Genomic DNA, 15,282 nt, shown 5'->3' on the forward strand with positions numbered 1-15,282 from the left:
TTGGTGTTTTCAGGCTCAGCACTGACTTTTCACCCACAGAAAGAGTAGAGACAGGGATTCAGTACAATTTTGGTTCCATAATTAACATCTAGGTTCGTGGAGTCACAACTCTGATTTCCTATTCTATTCCCTATGTGAACATTGGGAATTTATGGATAGTTGAAATGCATCTGCTGTAGGTTGCATTATGTTTCCCCACATTCATATGCTGAAGTCCAAACAGTCCCTCAGAATGTGACTTTATTTAGACATAGCATTTTTTATTTTTTTTTTAACAGAGGTAAGAAAAGTTAAAATGAGATTATTAGAGTGGCCCTAGTCCAAAGGGAAACTTGGGACACAGACGTATGCATAAAGGTAAGACAATGTGGAGAGGGGTAGGAAGAAGACATCTATCTGCAAGCCAAGGAGAGAGACCTAGAAAGGATTCTTCCCTCACAGCCTCAGAACAAAACCAATCCTGCTGACATCTTGGTTTTGGACTTCCAGCCTCCAGAGCCATGAGACAATAAATTTCTGTTCTTTTTTTTTTTTTTTAAAGATTTTATTTATTTATTTGACAGAGAGAGAAAAAGCCAGCAAGAGAAAGAACACAAGCAGGGGGAGTGGGAGAGGAAGAAGCAGGCTCCCAGTGGAGCAGGGAGCCTGAAGTGGGGCTCGATCCCAGAACTCTGGGATCATGCCTTCAGCCGATGGCAGATGCTTGACAGCTGAGCTACCCAGGCGCCCCTGCATTTCCGTTCTCGAAGCTGCTCTGCGTGTGGCATGCTGACACAGCAGCTCTAGCGTACTCACACGGCACCGTGGAGGAACGACCACTGAGACTCAATGGCATTACGTATTCGAGATCGAAGCCTTTGGAAATCAAGTATTCTGTGTTTACTGTGGATGCAGTATACAGTTTTAGAAGACAATTCCAAAGATCCTTTGTCAGGCTTAAGAGTAAATACAAAGGAATATGGAATCTCTGTCCCAATCATGTTTCCCAGCAGTTCCAGATTTACACAGTCTTTGCCCCTTGCTTCTCTGTGATTCTGATGACAATGAGAGGCTTCAGTACTGAGAAATGTCTGCTCATCCATAAAAGGCTAAAGATGGCCAGAATCCTGAATTTGAGAACCCGGTACATATCCTCAAATAGTGTGATGTTACGTTTGTTTTAGAGCATGAAAAGAATCCATGAGTAATGATGTTCCAAGAAGTAGCTTACACAAAACACGTGTGTAAGATGGCTTGAGACCTGCACTCTCTGATGTTCCCCACTGATGCTGGCTTTGATCCATGGGCTATCCTAAGCCTCCTTCCAGCTAATCTGACTGGGTAAGGAGGTTTGCAACGAGAGTCAGTCCTTTTCTGCTACTTTGGGCACAGAGGTGTGTGCATGTTGTTACCTGCTTTATATATTTTGCTTGAAAGACATGCGACCATTTCTATGCAGCTATAGATGGGTACACATTCTGTTTATCAATTATAAAAACCACAACCCCCCAAAGCCGACTAATAAATGTTGAAAGAATGGCAGAAAGATCACCATTCTGAAACCGTCATAGTAGTAGTTGATGTCAGCAAGTATTATCTGTAGATGCTCTTGTGGGTTGAATTGCATCCCTCCCAAAGATGTTGGAGTCCTAACCACAGGACCTGTGAACGCGACTTTATTTGGAAATGGGGTTGTTGCAGAAGATCAGGTTCAAATGGAGTCCTTAGCGTGGGCTCTACTCCAATATGACTTTGTCCTTATAAAAAGGGGACATTAAGGCACAGACACAGATAGACACAGGGAGAACACCACGTGAAGAAGAAGGCATGGGTCAGGGGGCTGCATCTACAGTCCGGGGAGCATCCGAGATTGCCAGCAATCCACCAGAAGCTAGGGGAGAGGCATGGACCAGATTCGCCCTCACAATCCCAGAAGGAACCCACCCCGCTGACACCTTGATCTTAGACTTCTAGCCTCCCAGCTGTGAGACAGTGACTCTGTTGTAAGTCGCCCACTTGGTGGCACTTCGTTATAGTAGCCCCACAAACTAGTACAACTGCAAAAAGCAGTGGTGAAAGTTTGACGAGGCACGGGATGTTCGCACGATCTCCAAGGATTCCCCACAGAGTCCTCATTACTACAAAAGGAAAACTGGTCACTCTAGAGTGCATAAACTGGGCAGGCCCCCACCTTAACCGAGTGATCAAATAGTGGGACACGGTGATTTGGGGTGCCTCCAGAGGTGCGGTGACAAGAAGGACACGTCACTTATGCAGCTAAAATTCATAACCCAGATCCAATCACGAGGACACATCAGATAAACACAACGTCCCAGTTAATGGACAGTCTATGAGACAATTGGCTTGTATGCTTCAAAAATGTCAGTCATAAAAGACAAGGGAAGGCTGACTACTTCTTCCAGATTAAGAAGAATAAGACACCTGACATTCAAATGCAGCATATGAGTCCAGATTGGGCACTAGATTGGAAAAGTAATTGCCAGAAAGGATATTACGGAGATAGTTGGCAAAATCTGAATATTGACTCTATATTACGTAATATTGTACTGGTGTTGAATTTTCTGAATATGAACTCATATTGTGGTCACAGAGGAAAATGTCATGTTCCATACACGCTGGACTATTTAGAGTTAAAGAGTTATGGTTTCCACAACTTACTCTAGAATGATTCAGGAATCATCATCATCATCACAGATGTATAGAGGGAGCAAGATAGAAAATGTGACAATTTTTAAAAAGATTTATGAGAGAGAGAGCGCGAGAGCGGCAAACGCACACACGAGAAGGGGGAAGGGCAGAGGGAGAGAATCGCAAGCCGACTCCCCGCTGAGTGCGACCCTGATGTGGGGCTGGATCCCACGACCCATGAGATTACGACCTGAGCTGAAACCAAAAGATGGACCCTCAACTGACTGAGCCACCCAGGTGCCCTGCAAATGTGGCAACTTTTTAATGGTGAATGAATCTATGTGGAAGTATACAATTTTTTAAAAATGTAATTTTTCAGTACGTTTGAATTTTTTTTTTTTAAATCAAACATGTCAAAAATAAAATCCCTCACTCGATTTGCACTGCAAGGTGCCACATTGGTGTCCCTCACCTTTGCAACCTGGGCTTCCACCCCTAAGCTACTCATTGTCATGGTTCTCAAACTCTGGAAAAAGAAACAGGGATTGCATATGCAAAACTAATTCAGAAAACTCACTAGCTTCAGTCCTGAAATACTGGAAGGTGTTTTCTGTCCCATCATAAAGTACACCAGGAATGACCATTCTCTTTTCTGCTTATTAAATGCTAAGATCCCACCTTTACACTGTAGGAATCTGAACCAAATATATGGATTTTGAGACCCAGAGATAGAATAAAAGGGCATGATATCCCACTTTTTTTGTTTTGAGGCTTGCAAAACTTAACTCTGTAAGTTATGCTGCTCATTCTTTAAATCACACTCAAGACATTCTCTGGCTAACCAGTTAGTTAGATTCAACTGTCTGTGTCCACGGTGCCCTGTTCATGATTTTAAGTACTGATTATTCTGAGTTTGTGTAATTGGCTTACTTTTTTGATTCTAAGAGCACGTGTTTCTTGATGCAGGGACAGGGTTCTAACTTGTCAGCCTCTGCTTAGATGTCCGGGTGACCAACCACCCCAGTTTGCCTGGGACCTGGGGGGTTCTAGGACATGCCATATTTTCAGCACTAATACTCGGAAGTCCCGGCAGACGAGGACGGGTTGGTCACACACGTCTTAGCACGTGGTAGGGGCTCAATACATGTCGATTGGGAAAATAGATTTATTGTCCCAATCTATTACAAGGCCACGGACAATCTTGCTAACACAAAAGTGTGGTCCCACACGTGCACTCATGTCCAAGGGGCAGGAGGAGCGGTGGGTTGTATCTGGCTAAGTGAGGAGCGTGTGGGTCCTCTCTGAGTCACCACAGGACATCGTATAATCAGGTCGTGTTCACTCCGGCATTTCAGGAGCCAGGCGTTTCCACCGTGCGGTTGGAGGACATCACAGCAAAAGAGCAGCAAGAAGTACAAAGGCCATTTTAACATTCTGCAGGGAAACATGGGCCAATTCACTTCCAGCAGAGGGGGGCCCATGCAGACAAGCGGAAAAGAAGGGACCCTATCAGCCACCAGGGAGGCGAACGCCTTTGATTCCAAAGAACATCAACTCGATTGCAGGTTTGTGTTTCAGTATCATGCAAGGTGTCAATCCGCCCGCCGTTGAGAAGTATTTTCTCATTTTCTCTTATTTTTATTTCTGAATAACGTGTGTGATCACTTTGCGGTAGCTGGAGACCTGAGCTGTTTTTAAAATTTCCTTCGTGGAAACTTAAGTGCACACGGCAGGGAGCTAAGCTTTACACTAGTAAGAACTGGTGGTCACAATGTGTCACTGAAGTACAGTGAATCCGAATTCCTTACTCACGCAGACTGATGGGAACAGAGGCCTGGGATCAAATAAGAAGTTTGCAGCAATGTCTTTCTGCTTCCCACAGGAGCTATTCCAGGGAAAATTCTCTTTCTCAAACAGTTGCAAGTTATAGTTACCATTCGTCCGGTGTTAAGCTCAGAATGTTGTACTACTAGTAATACTAGTAATCCTTGAGTATTAGATGTTTTGCATCTACACCATTGAGAGATTTTGGAAGTTAACTTCCGTTACGTCACAGGCCTCCGATCCGGATACACACTGTTGGGGGCCACAGGGAAAACATGGCCCTCTTCTAGAACTTATCTGGGGTTTATTCTGATTTCTGACAATTTCAACTCCTCGCTCCAGTAAAAGCATCAACTCTTTGTTGAAGGCTTGTCAGAAGGTCCGTGAGTACTTGACTATAGGAAGACAGTGGTACCGTTTTCATGCCCGCCCTTCCAGAATCACAAAATCAGACAAAAGAGGGAGGAAGCTGACAAGGGGGAATGACTGCAAAAGCAAAGAGATTAGCAAAATCAAGGAGCAGAACGGATGATCTGGTACTGGGTGTCTGACAGTTTCATTTAAGAAATGATCTCATCCCAGATATCGAACTTGAATTTCATCAAGACCCTGAATTACCAAGTTCTGGTTTACAGGAAATACTGGGGGTACGGGGCCAAACTAAGTAACACCATAAATGAAGGATCAGGCACATTCAGTGTGTGGGATATTATATGAGACAACTGGCCTCGACTCTTCAAAAGAGGTAAAAATGGTAAAAAGGCAGGAAGGCTGTCCTAGATGAAAAGAAACTAAAAATGTAACAACCTAATGCTACGGGTGGACCTTTACTGCATCCCGGTTTTGGAAGAGGTAAGGACCCAGTTATAAGAAAGAGTTTTGAGATAATTGGAGAATTTTGAATACAGAATGGACAGATGATACTGCTGAATTATCGATAATATTCTTAAGCGTAATCACGGTATTGTGTTTATATAGGAGACTATCTTTGCTTTTAAGAGATTGATGTTGAGATATTTAGGAATAAAGTGTTAGTTTGTTGTTTACTTACTTGAAAATAGCAAAAAAATCAATCATCACTGAGCCTACATGAGAGGCATACAGACGTTCATTTTATTATTTTTTCCCAACCATTGAAAAGTTAACAATAATGAAAAGCTGGGAAAAGAAATGAGACCTTGTTTTGGGGGCACATGGTGTTTAAGAGGCTTGCTGAATTCAGCACAGGCCGGTGACCACGCAGAGCAGTTGGGGGCTGACCGTGAGCTTGCACTGGGCTGAGGCGCTCGCACGCAGCCCTCAACTCCGTGCCTGATGTATGATCATTATGGCCTTTTGCAATGGGAAACGGGGTCTTTGAGAGGTGAAGAGACTTGCCCCGCATCTAATAAATGGTAGACATGAGATTCAAATTCAAGCGTAGGCTTCAGAATCAATTACTCTTCGCCAGCAGGCTTAAGATGGACATGGTCTCTGGAGCTTGTTTGTTGGGTTGGTGGTGGACGAATGTATCCATCCCTGGTATGTGCAAGATGATTCAGTGTGATTCAGGATGCAAACATGAGAATTTCTATTTTCACTTTTTAAATATAAAAATATAAGAGGAATTGAGCTGTCCTAATAGTTAATCAATCTACAGATCTATATGTCTCTTAATCAGTCCATATGGTGATGGCTATTTCTCAATTATCCTGTAAGACTTTTCCAGAGTGGAAAAGCCCTTCTAGTGGTACCTCTCTCTTCCATTAGGTTGTTCCTCGGGTACTAAAAACTATCGCAGTTCACATGCCCTGGTTAAATGCACTTATGGATTAGATCATGTAGTTTTCACTAACTCATTAAATGGACGAGTGCTTAAAATGACTTCTGCAAAGTAACTTGGATTTCTCTTATTTCAACAGTGCAAGCACAATTGAACAACAATAAAATGGCAGGCTTACTCTTAATACATCTGCGACATTACAAAGTAAAACAAATAAAGATTCCTTGTTTTACCTCTTTCTTCAAAAGTTTCTGCTTTCTGCATAGCTTTCACAAGTTACAGAAAATATATTAGTTCAGTAGTGCTCATTTATAATTTATGCATAGTTATAAATACACTGAGGTCTATGACTCTGACTTTTTCCCAATAGAGAGGTGAGATCAAAACAATTTGGCGCTTGCCAGTCTGAGCACAGGGACTGACCCAATATATTTTGAATCAATGACTTAGCAAGCAAAAACGTTCAGTGAAATCAATTTAATGAGATAGGAAAATGTATTATAATTCAGAAAAAGTTCCATTGCATTGGTTAAATAAGAAAAAGGCTTTTGTAGCTAGCATTCATTCATTAAACACGTCTTATGTGCCTTCTCTCAGTCAGGTTTTTGCTTCATTCTGGGGATACAAACATGGCCAGTACGTACTCACTACCCTTGAAGGGTTCCTAGCATCGCTATGTTGGAGGGGATAAACAGACATGGAGCAAATGTAATGGGATTAAGCACAGGGCTTTGGGAACACTGATATTAATTTGCCTGAAAATTTCTGGGAAACACCATAGTCCTTCCCAAGCAAAGATATTTTTGCTGATATTTGCTCTTTTGTGGCCACTGAATCTTGCCATGGGGACAATTAGGAAGCTGGACAATTAGTCATTTCTATCCAGAGTGATTAAAAACAAAAAATGTATCATGGTCTTCCAAGTTTTCACTCACAACAATGGGATGAGGTTATCCATCCAGAAGTCATTGCTTTTAGCCACGGCTCTGGTCTTCGGCTCCTCCTTTTGCTAAGGAGCCCCTGTGCCTTCCTGACTCAGAGGGAATACCTGCTCCGCAGCAGAGCCTCGGTAAACAGTGTTGTGCTCATCCTGGGTACTTAAGAAATATTTGTTGAGTGAATAAGTACATGAAGAGCACTGCCGATTATCTGCTAAGGGAAGTAAGATTTCAAAAATGATCGATTATCTGCAAGCTACTGCCTTCTTGGACTTCCCTTTGGAGAATAAGGAAGACATAGACAAATTCTGCAGGCCTTCCAAAAAAAGTGCTTTCCCCTGACCTGATTATCCCCCGAGTGACAGTGAGATCTCAGAGGGCCACTCCAATCCTCTAATTAGGATTCTAGTCTCCTGTCATCTCGAATGTCATCCTAGGTGTAATTTACACAGGCATGATGGAAGAGCCTTGGAGATCTCAAAGCAATGTTGGCTTGGGGAAACACCATGAGAATTTAAGTAAAAATGGAATGAATCCCATCTTAAGCAGTCTTTATAATCCTTATAAAGCCATACCATTTCCAATAACTTCCCTTTGGTCTTCTAAGCAAAGTGACCTATGAAATACTGATTTGGGGTTGTTTTTGAACTATTATTACATTTGTCTCCTATGTGGATCCTTTGATGGGGCACATTTGAACTCTTCCAGGAGATTTTGCCCATGGCTGTCTATCTGCCTACCCGAGGCCCAAAGTCCATCTATACTGGACCTTCTATTTCTCCTGGATCTTCCCTGTGAAGTGTGAGACGTGAACTGTGAGAAGGCCACCTGCTGTCCTCCGCCAATCATGCCCGCACCAGAATTCACTTCACTGGGCACCTGTTGTGTGCACCTGGCCAGATGCCCTATTTGTTCATGATTTCAGAAGGATTCCAATGTACCTATTTCATCTGTATGAAAACATAATGTAGCTGGATGTAAATAATATATACCATATCTTTAGAAAAAAGATGGTTAATATTTAAAGGGCTATAGACTAAATAATACATATTGAGGGGGAAAAACAATGTGAATATTTTATAGGCTGAAGGTCATTTGTTGGCTTGGGAAAACAATCTGTTTAAAGAAACAAAGTCAGCCTCACTTTTACCTCATGGACAAGGCCACTTTACTTGGTCAAGTTAAGGGAAATTCACAATAGATAATACTATTCTTGCAACCCGAGAGTTTAATAATCCAGTTTCTTGTCCAGCTTTACTCTAGAGAAGCATGATCTTTTATCACGGCACCAACACATTCATTTCACTATGTGAGCCTACATTAGAATTCAAGTCATGTATATTCCCTCAGTGATCAAACAGAGGTCTGTGAATGAGCCTGTTCGCAACTTCTCCTACTCGCTTGAAAACATGTATGGACGGTGTAGAGTATTCAAAGTTCTGAACTCTCGGAGGGAATACTAGCTCTTCTGATGTGGCCCAATATCTGTAAACGCAATCCCCCTAATACTCTTGAAGACGTCGGGGTCACTAACGCTAGGTAGTTCAACAAGGAAGCTGCAGATGCAAAACTTGCCCAGTCTACCCGCTTGGTTTATGCTCACGTCTGGACTCAAGTCCCTTCTGCTGACGTGGTGTTTAGCACCCTATCCTCAAGAACTTCAACTTCGCATTTCTTTTGAGTCTGTGAAACTCTTTGGGGTTGTTTTTCATCTCTCAGATTGTCTATAGTGTAATGTTTGGGCGGGTCCTGGAATGCACAGAGAAGTCACTCACAACATGTTTCCTTCCAGGAAACCATTAACTGAGTCCTGGGAACGACAATAGGGTCTTGTTGAACACAGTCTGTCAGTGAACCTGAAGTGGACTTTGGCCACATGACACACCGAGTGTTGTGCTGAATGCCTGGGTCACTACACAACCTAAAACCAGCCTTACATTCTGGGCTTTCTCAGATGTTCTCAGGGAATCCAATGATAAGTTCTAGTGTATTACCAAGGTTTTCAAAATATTTCACAATATTACCATATTTTTCAAAAAATATTACGTATGTTTCCCTGTGGTGTGGTACTTTCTACATTCCTCCCCAAGGAGACAAACACACATATATTTTGTAGGAAAAACTAAGAAGGATGAAAAAATCAGCAGGAAGTGAGAGAATCCTTGAAGGTTCAAAAAAAAAACAATGCTTAGTTTTGTTGAGTTTCTCAGGGGATTAGGAGTTGGATGAAAAATTCAGAGTCTGTGTCATCCCGCCGGGCTTCAGGCTTGGAGTTTCCTGACCACGTGATGATGCTATAGTAAGGGCATGACCCTGAAAAGACAGATGAGGTCTTTTTCTGGCAAAACACTGGTCCTCACGGTGGAATAAATATGGGAAAACCAGAAATACCTTCCTATGCTGCTCGTGTCAAATGTTTGCAGCCCATTTTAAGAAAACAATCGATTTTCAAATATTCATGTTTATACCTAATGTTTTGATTGTGCCTCATTCCCTGTGGTACTACATTTTAAGCAAGTGAGGGTAGTAAGCATTCTACACACCTTGGAGATGACACAGTCTGACACCGAACTAACATTGGATTCAATAGCGAAAAGAAAAAGACAGGGAGACATTAGGTCTGCAGAAATGCATATGAAATCAAAGTATTATTTTGCACAGTGGGTACCTAAATTGTGGCACTCTTTACTTCTCAAGTGTGAAAATATAAATAATTTCAAGGAGTGATGTTATCATTCAACCATGAAATTTGGAGGCTCAACAGAGCTCCCATTGTTCAAAGCTTCTAGAGCATTCTTGACAGGTACTCACCTAGACTCCATTTAAACATTTCCAATGACAGATATCAATACCTACTGTAAAGAGGACTTGAGATTTGCTGCCCGACCTAAACTAAGTCACCTTCCCTCTTGAGCAGTTCTGGGGATCTTCATGGACAAGGCTTGACCACAAAGCATATCCTTGTTCTTCCTCCTGTGATTGACACTGACACTGAGCCCCCAACCTTTTTGCTTGCTTTGTTTTTTCTTTGTGATCTATAGCTAGTTTCAGCTGCCGGGAGTGGATTCTGTTTTTCTCTGACCATCACCTGGTAAATTCTCCTTTTGCTTTGTTTCTGACATTGGGTCTATCCAGTCTTTGCTCTCTCAGCTCTATCTTCCTTGGTTGTTAACATTGCTCTCTGTTATTTCTCAGGCATTGTTTTGGTGGCATGGGTGCAGACATCCCCAAGGAGCTTTCCCTGATCTAGAGCACGCATTGTGACAAGTGCTGATTCTAATTTAGGTTATTAGATATGTTGTCTCTACACGGCAGGATAGGAAGATCTCAGATGCATTCTCAAAGGAAGAGAATGAATTCAGTATTTCTAGCAGTTATGTAAGGCACATGAAAGCCATTTGGTTATTTAGTTACTGATCTCTGTTCCCACCACTATCTATTCCATCACTATGGAATGAAAACTTTTGGAAGTTCTTTGTGATTTGAAGAACAGATTTCCTCCACTTTCCCTCAATTACCTAAAGTAGCCAATACGATCATGGCAATGGCCTGGGATTGATCCCTTTGTACAGGACTGACCTGGAAATTAGCACTAATTCAGAAAACTGCCAGACAAAGCTTATATATTTAGTAGCCCAGTTTTGCCAATGTGGAACAAAGTTTGATGTTGTGAACATCCAGTCTTGGTGAAAAAATTCCGATTCTTTGCCAACTATTATTTCAAATATGCAACCCCTTCACAGGGTCTTTGACGATACTCCACACAGAACTTCTAATTCTACCTGTGATTGACATAATGCAATGATTCTGCTAGGCACATAACCACCTGAAGTTACTCTTAAAATATTGAAATCTCATCTTCAGAAAATGAAATCCAGGATATTAAAAGTGTGTCTGCTAATTTAAAGAAAGTGGTGGCAGTGGGGGAGATATAGCAAAGCATTACACTTTGAGTTTAGGCATTCCTGAATATTTTAGAATTCATCATTTCATTCCAAATGTTTGAGGCTGTGCTCTTTCACACCAGAGGTGAGAGACAGGAGTGTATTTTGGTCTCTTTCTCGGAAGTCACTGTAGATATTTGGAACTTACCAGGGAAAGAGAAGCTTTCTCATTGAGAAGCTTGCTCTGAGATTACTGTAACTGAGCAGGACCTTCTTAAGGAAGGTACTGCAAATGTTATTCCATCTACCAGTGAGTGTACTTGCAAAGATATTCACATATTGGGAAAGTAAGAGATGCAGCACAGAAAATACTCAGAAAGTGGTGGGTGGAAATCAGATGTATCGAAATTCCAAAGCCATTTAGGGTAGAGATGGGTTGCCCTAAGTGTCTTATGGAATAGGCAACCAAAAGCACGTACATCCCTTTTGGGTATGTGTGATCTGATTCATAACTTAACTATGTAGACTTGTACTATGTGATATAGAACAAAGGGTATTTTTGCACCCACTGTGCTACATTAGTGATATCACACAATGTTCTGCCTTTACCTTCATGAATCTAATTGGGAATTGGTTCAAGTTTAATTGCCAGTGATTTCGGCATGAGGGATTTTGAAGAACAGCAAAATGAGATACTAATAAATGCACCCAAGAACGTAGATCACGGGACCCAAGGATGTCTATGAATTCTACCTCAAACATAGAGTCTATACACTGGGAAGAGAAGAGCATGATTTAATGGATAATTCCTTCTGTGAGTCTCAACTCCAATGTCCCTCCTCTAGGACTCCTCCTCTGACATCCACAATTACTCCCCAGCGTGTGCTCCAAGAGATACTTCTGGTTTTTCCTGTCCTACAGATGTCCCCGTTCCTTGTAATGGGTCTTCTCGCCCAGACTGCAGGTGACCTAGGGGCAGGGCCTCTGTCCTTTGTGTTCACCGCATGCTAGGAGATGAGTGTCCGATCTGGCACAATGCCTGGTTTATAGTAGCACACAACAGAGAGCAAATGAATGAAGGAGTAGGTAGATAAACGAAGTCGAACAGGCAGAGCGTAAATTTAAATTCTGAGACGTCAAATAAATTGTAAGTGAAATTTAAATTCTCGATGCTCTTACTTAGAGAATAACTTATTGCCATAGGGAGGGACATCTCTCTTGTAAATGACCCTATTTTATCAACCCCGCCCTACACACACCTGTTAAGTGCCCACAATGTACCTGGCACACAGTGAGAGATACAAGATGGTCCTGCCTTCAAGGAACTTACTACCCAGTAGGGGAAGGAGATTTACATATAAATAAGCATAGTAAATCTCTCCTACTTTCATGGCTTGTAGGGCAGAGGATAATCAGTGTCTTATTATTGAGTAGATGGTAGAATCAAGGGGAGCTTCAAGGAAGAGGTGGCAGTTGAAATGGGACTAAGGGATGAATAGCATTTTGCAGGTAGAAGAGTTGGGAAGAGCTCTTTTTAGCAGAGGGACTCTGAGTGGCAAAAGCTCATAGATGTGAAGCCTTTTCGGTAGGGGAGATAAGTGCCCAGTACATGGAGATATATTTGCTTTTACTGTAACTTTGGCAAAGTCATATAATTTCCCTACAAATTGGTTTCTAAAGGGAGAAAATACCACTTCCCTGACTATCTTCTTAAAGATTTAGTAAAGCTTAGTAAGTTAATATATTGCTAGGGCACTTGGAGCTGGAAGTTCTTAATGCATAGAAAGATCTCCATGGGGACAGATGGCATAGGGTGACTAACGTGCACTCTTTCTTGAAAATCAAGTTCTTATCCCTGTGAGGTAAATTACCTTTTCCTGGGAGCCATCTGGTTACCTTCAAGATCCAATTTACCCCATGGAGCATCAATGAGGGGTGCCATTTACTCCTCTTATGATTAGACTCCATGATATAATTGTACTTGACTTTCACCTTTATATCTTAAGCATCCCATAACCTTAATAGAATCTCTTAGTCTCCTACAAGCAGCAAGGATGTCAGAGATCACCCTTTTTAGCTCTAGTGGGAGAAGAACAACTTGTGAAATGGCAGAATGGCCTTTCTGGGCCAGAAAGCAACGAGAGTCTCAAGCAGCCATATGCAATAGAAATAGTTTAACCCAGTATATCCAAACTATTATCATTTCAACATATAATGTATATGAAAAAGTCTTAATGAGATATTTTACATTCTTTTTTTGGTACTACTCTTCCAACATTCAGTGTGATTTGTACGCTTACAGCACATCTCAATTCAATCTACAGATATCTGCAGTGCTCAGTAGCCACATGTGACTAGCGGCCACCATATTGGATGGCACAGGTCTCAAAATCTAGTGTGGTTTTTATACTTACAGCACATGTTGGCTCTATCTGAAACACATCTCAAGTGCTCACTAGCCATATGTGGCTGGTGGCTACCATACTGAGAAGGCAGGTGTAAGGTCATTCTCCTGAGCATATCTGGAGTGGGGGCCAGTGATGTAAGAGCGGCTAGACTGAGCTGAAGGCAGGCTATGAGCTTAACATTAGAGCATTCTCCATGTCCTTTGGAATTCTTTGGGTAGGCTGCCTTCAAATCAGCAGAACTCATTTGTATCTCTTCTCTTTGATGCCATTCTCCTGCTGTCCACTGCCTCTCCTTAATCAATTGCCCAAAACGCATCAGCAAAGAACTGAATTGGAATTAGGTTATGTTTGAAGTCTGGCTGAGATTCAGCCTATCCCTGGAATTGTTTCCATTTAAATATATGGGAACATGTGACATCTGCCAATATTTTGCCTATGTGACAGAGATTTTCTGGCTGGTGTTTGTTTATTTTTACTAAAGTATAACAATCATCCAGAAAAGTATAAAGCTCAAATATGAACGGTCAGAAGAACTCTTTCCAAGATACCCATAAAAAAATCTTAAAGTTTTTTTTCCATATCCCTTTCTTTTCACAAGATTTATTCTCTTGAAAATTAATGGCACCAAGCCTTTGATATGCAGAAATTACAGGTTACCAAAGACCAGAGAGTATCTTATTGATTTGCTGTAATTTTGAGTTATAAATTGCATATTGGCTCCGGGCGTGTGCATGCATCTTAAAGACAACAGGCTGTCAAAAAGTTGAAGAAAAGAAAAGAAGTTCAAGGCGGCCCAGTATCATCCCCCCTTTTCCTTCAACGAAGTCCCCCCACACCTGCAGGTGGTTAGAGACAGCCTTCCACTGTAGCCACCAGATGGCAGTATTGTCCAATCTTTCCACCCCTTCCGGCACTTTTCACAGGCTTCCCAGAAAATAAAATTGTGGATTGTTCCACGGCATATAAAACTGACAACCCTGTTATTTTAAACTTGAAACTGACAGGCTGTTATTTTAATGAGGTCTGCCAGAGCCAAGGTTAACCAAAGCTTTATTTCCCTACAAAATGTTAAGGCCATAGTTCTAAAAGGGGGATGTGAAATTTTACGTTATTGATACTTTCAGTGACTGTATAAGTTTTAAGATATTTTTTGACAAGTAAAGCTACATGACAAATATAGACACGTTTATATATATAGCCAAATTATGCATTGAAATTGGTTCAGATTTTTCCCCAAAGGTCCTTTTGCTCTGCTACACTTTGCCAAAAAAAAAAAAAAAAAAAAAAAAAAAAAAAAAAAAAAATCCTTTTCTAGAGTTTTCCATTTCTGCCTATGTTGAAGCAAAAGTATATATTTTTAGCACCTTGACTTTCTAGCTTAGTGAGTCAAAGGAAAATTTAAAGCTATTTTAATCCTATTATTATTCCAAAATGAAATCACATATAGTATTTGATTCTTTATTTCTATGAATAAGCTTAGATCCAGAACAGTAAAACTTAGTTAGAAAGGATTTTCTCTTATAATAGGTACTTCTATAATGGTTAATGGCATTATAATTTACTTCCTGTCCCTTGAAATGCCTTTTTATGTTGATCAAGAAAGTATTTAAAGTCAGTTGCTAACTGCACCAATATTAAAAACATTGGTAGTCATCTTTTCTCAAGTGATTTTACTAACCCTTTTCCCCACATTTTTACTTGCTCTGCAAATTAATTTCGAACATTTAATGAATCTTCCTGCCTAAAGTTATGAATGTAGATCCTGCAAATACTCCATCCAGCTCTGCATTTACGGAATTTCCTTTAAATGAGTATTGTAATCGGGACTCTTGCGATTG

The 15,282-nt window shown here is 41.2% G+C and overlaps 1 protein-coding gene across 1 annotated transcript in view; it reads right to left on the reverse strand.

Annotated features, from left to right (window-relative positions):
• The window catches only part of GPC6 (glypican 6), a 1,044,505-nt gene that overhangs the window by 23,056 nt on the left and 1,006,167 nt on the right, over positions 1–15,282 (reverse strand). The window lies entirely within an intron of this gene.

Source organism: Ursus americanus, chromosome 10 (genome assembly GCF_024610735.1).
Source record: "Ursus americanus isolate L20-20 chromosome 10, mUrsAme1.1.p, whole genome shotgun sequence".
Classification (NCBI taxonomy): Eukaryota; Metazoa; Chordata; class Mammalia; order Carnivora; family Ursidae; genus Ursus; species Ursus americanus.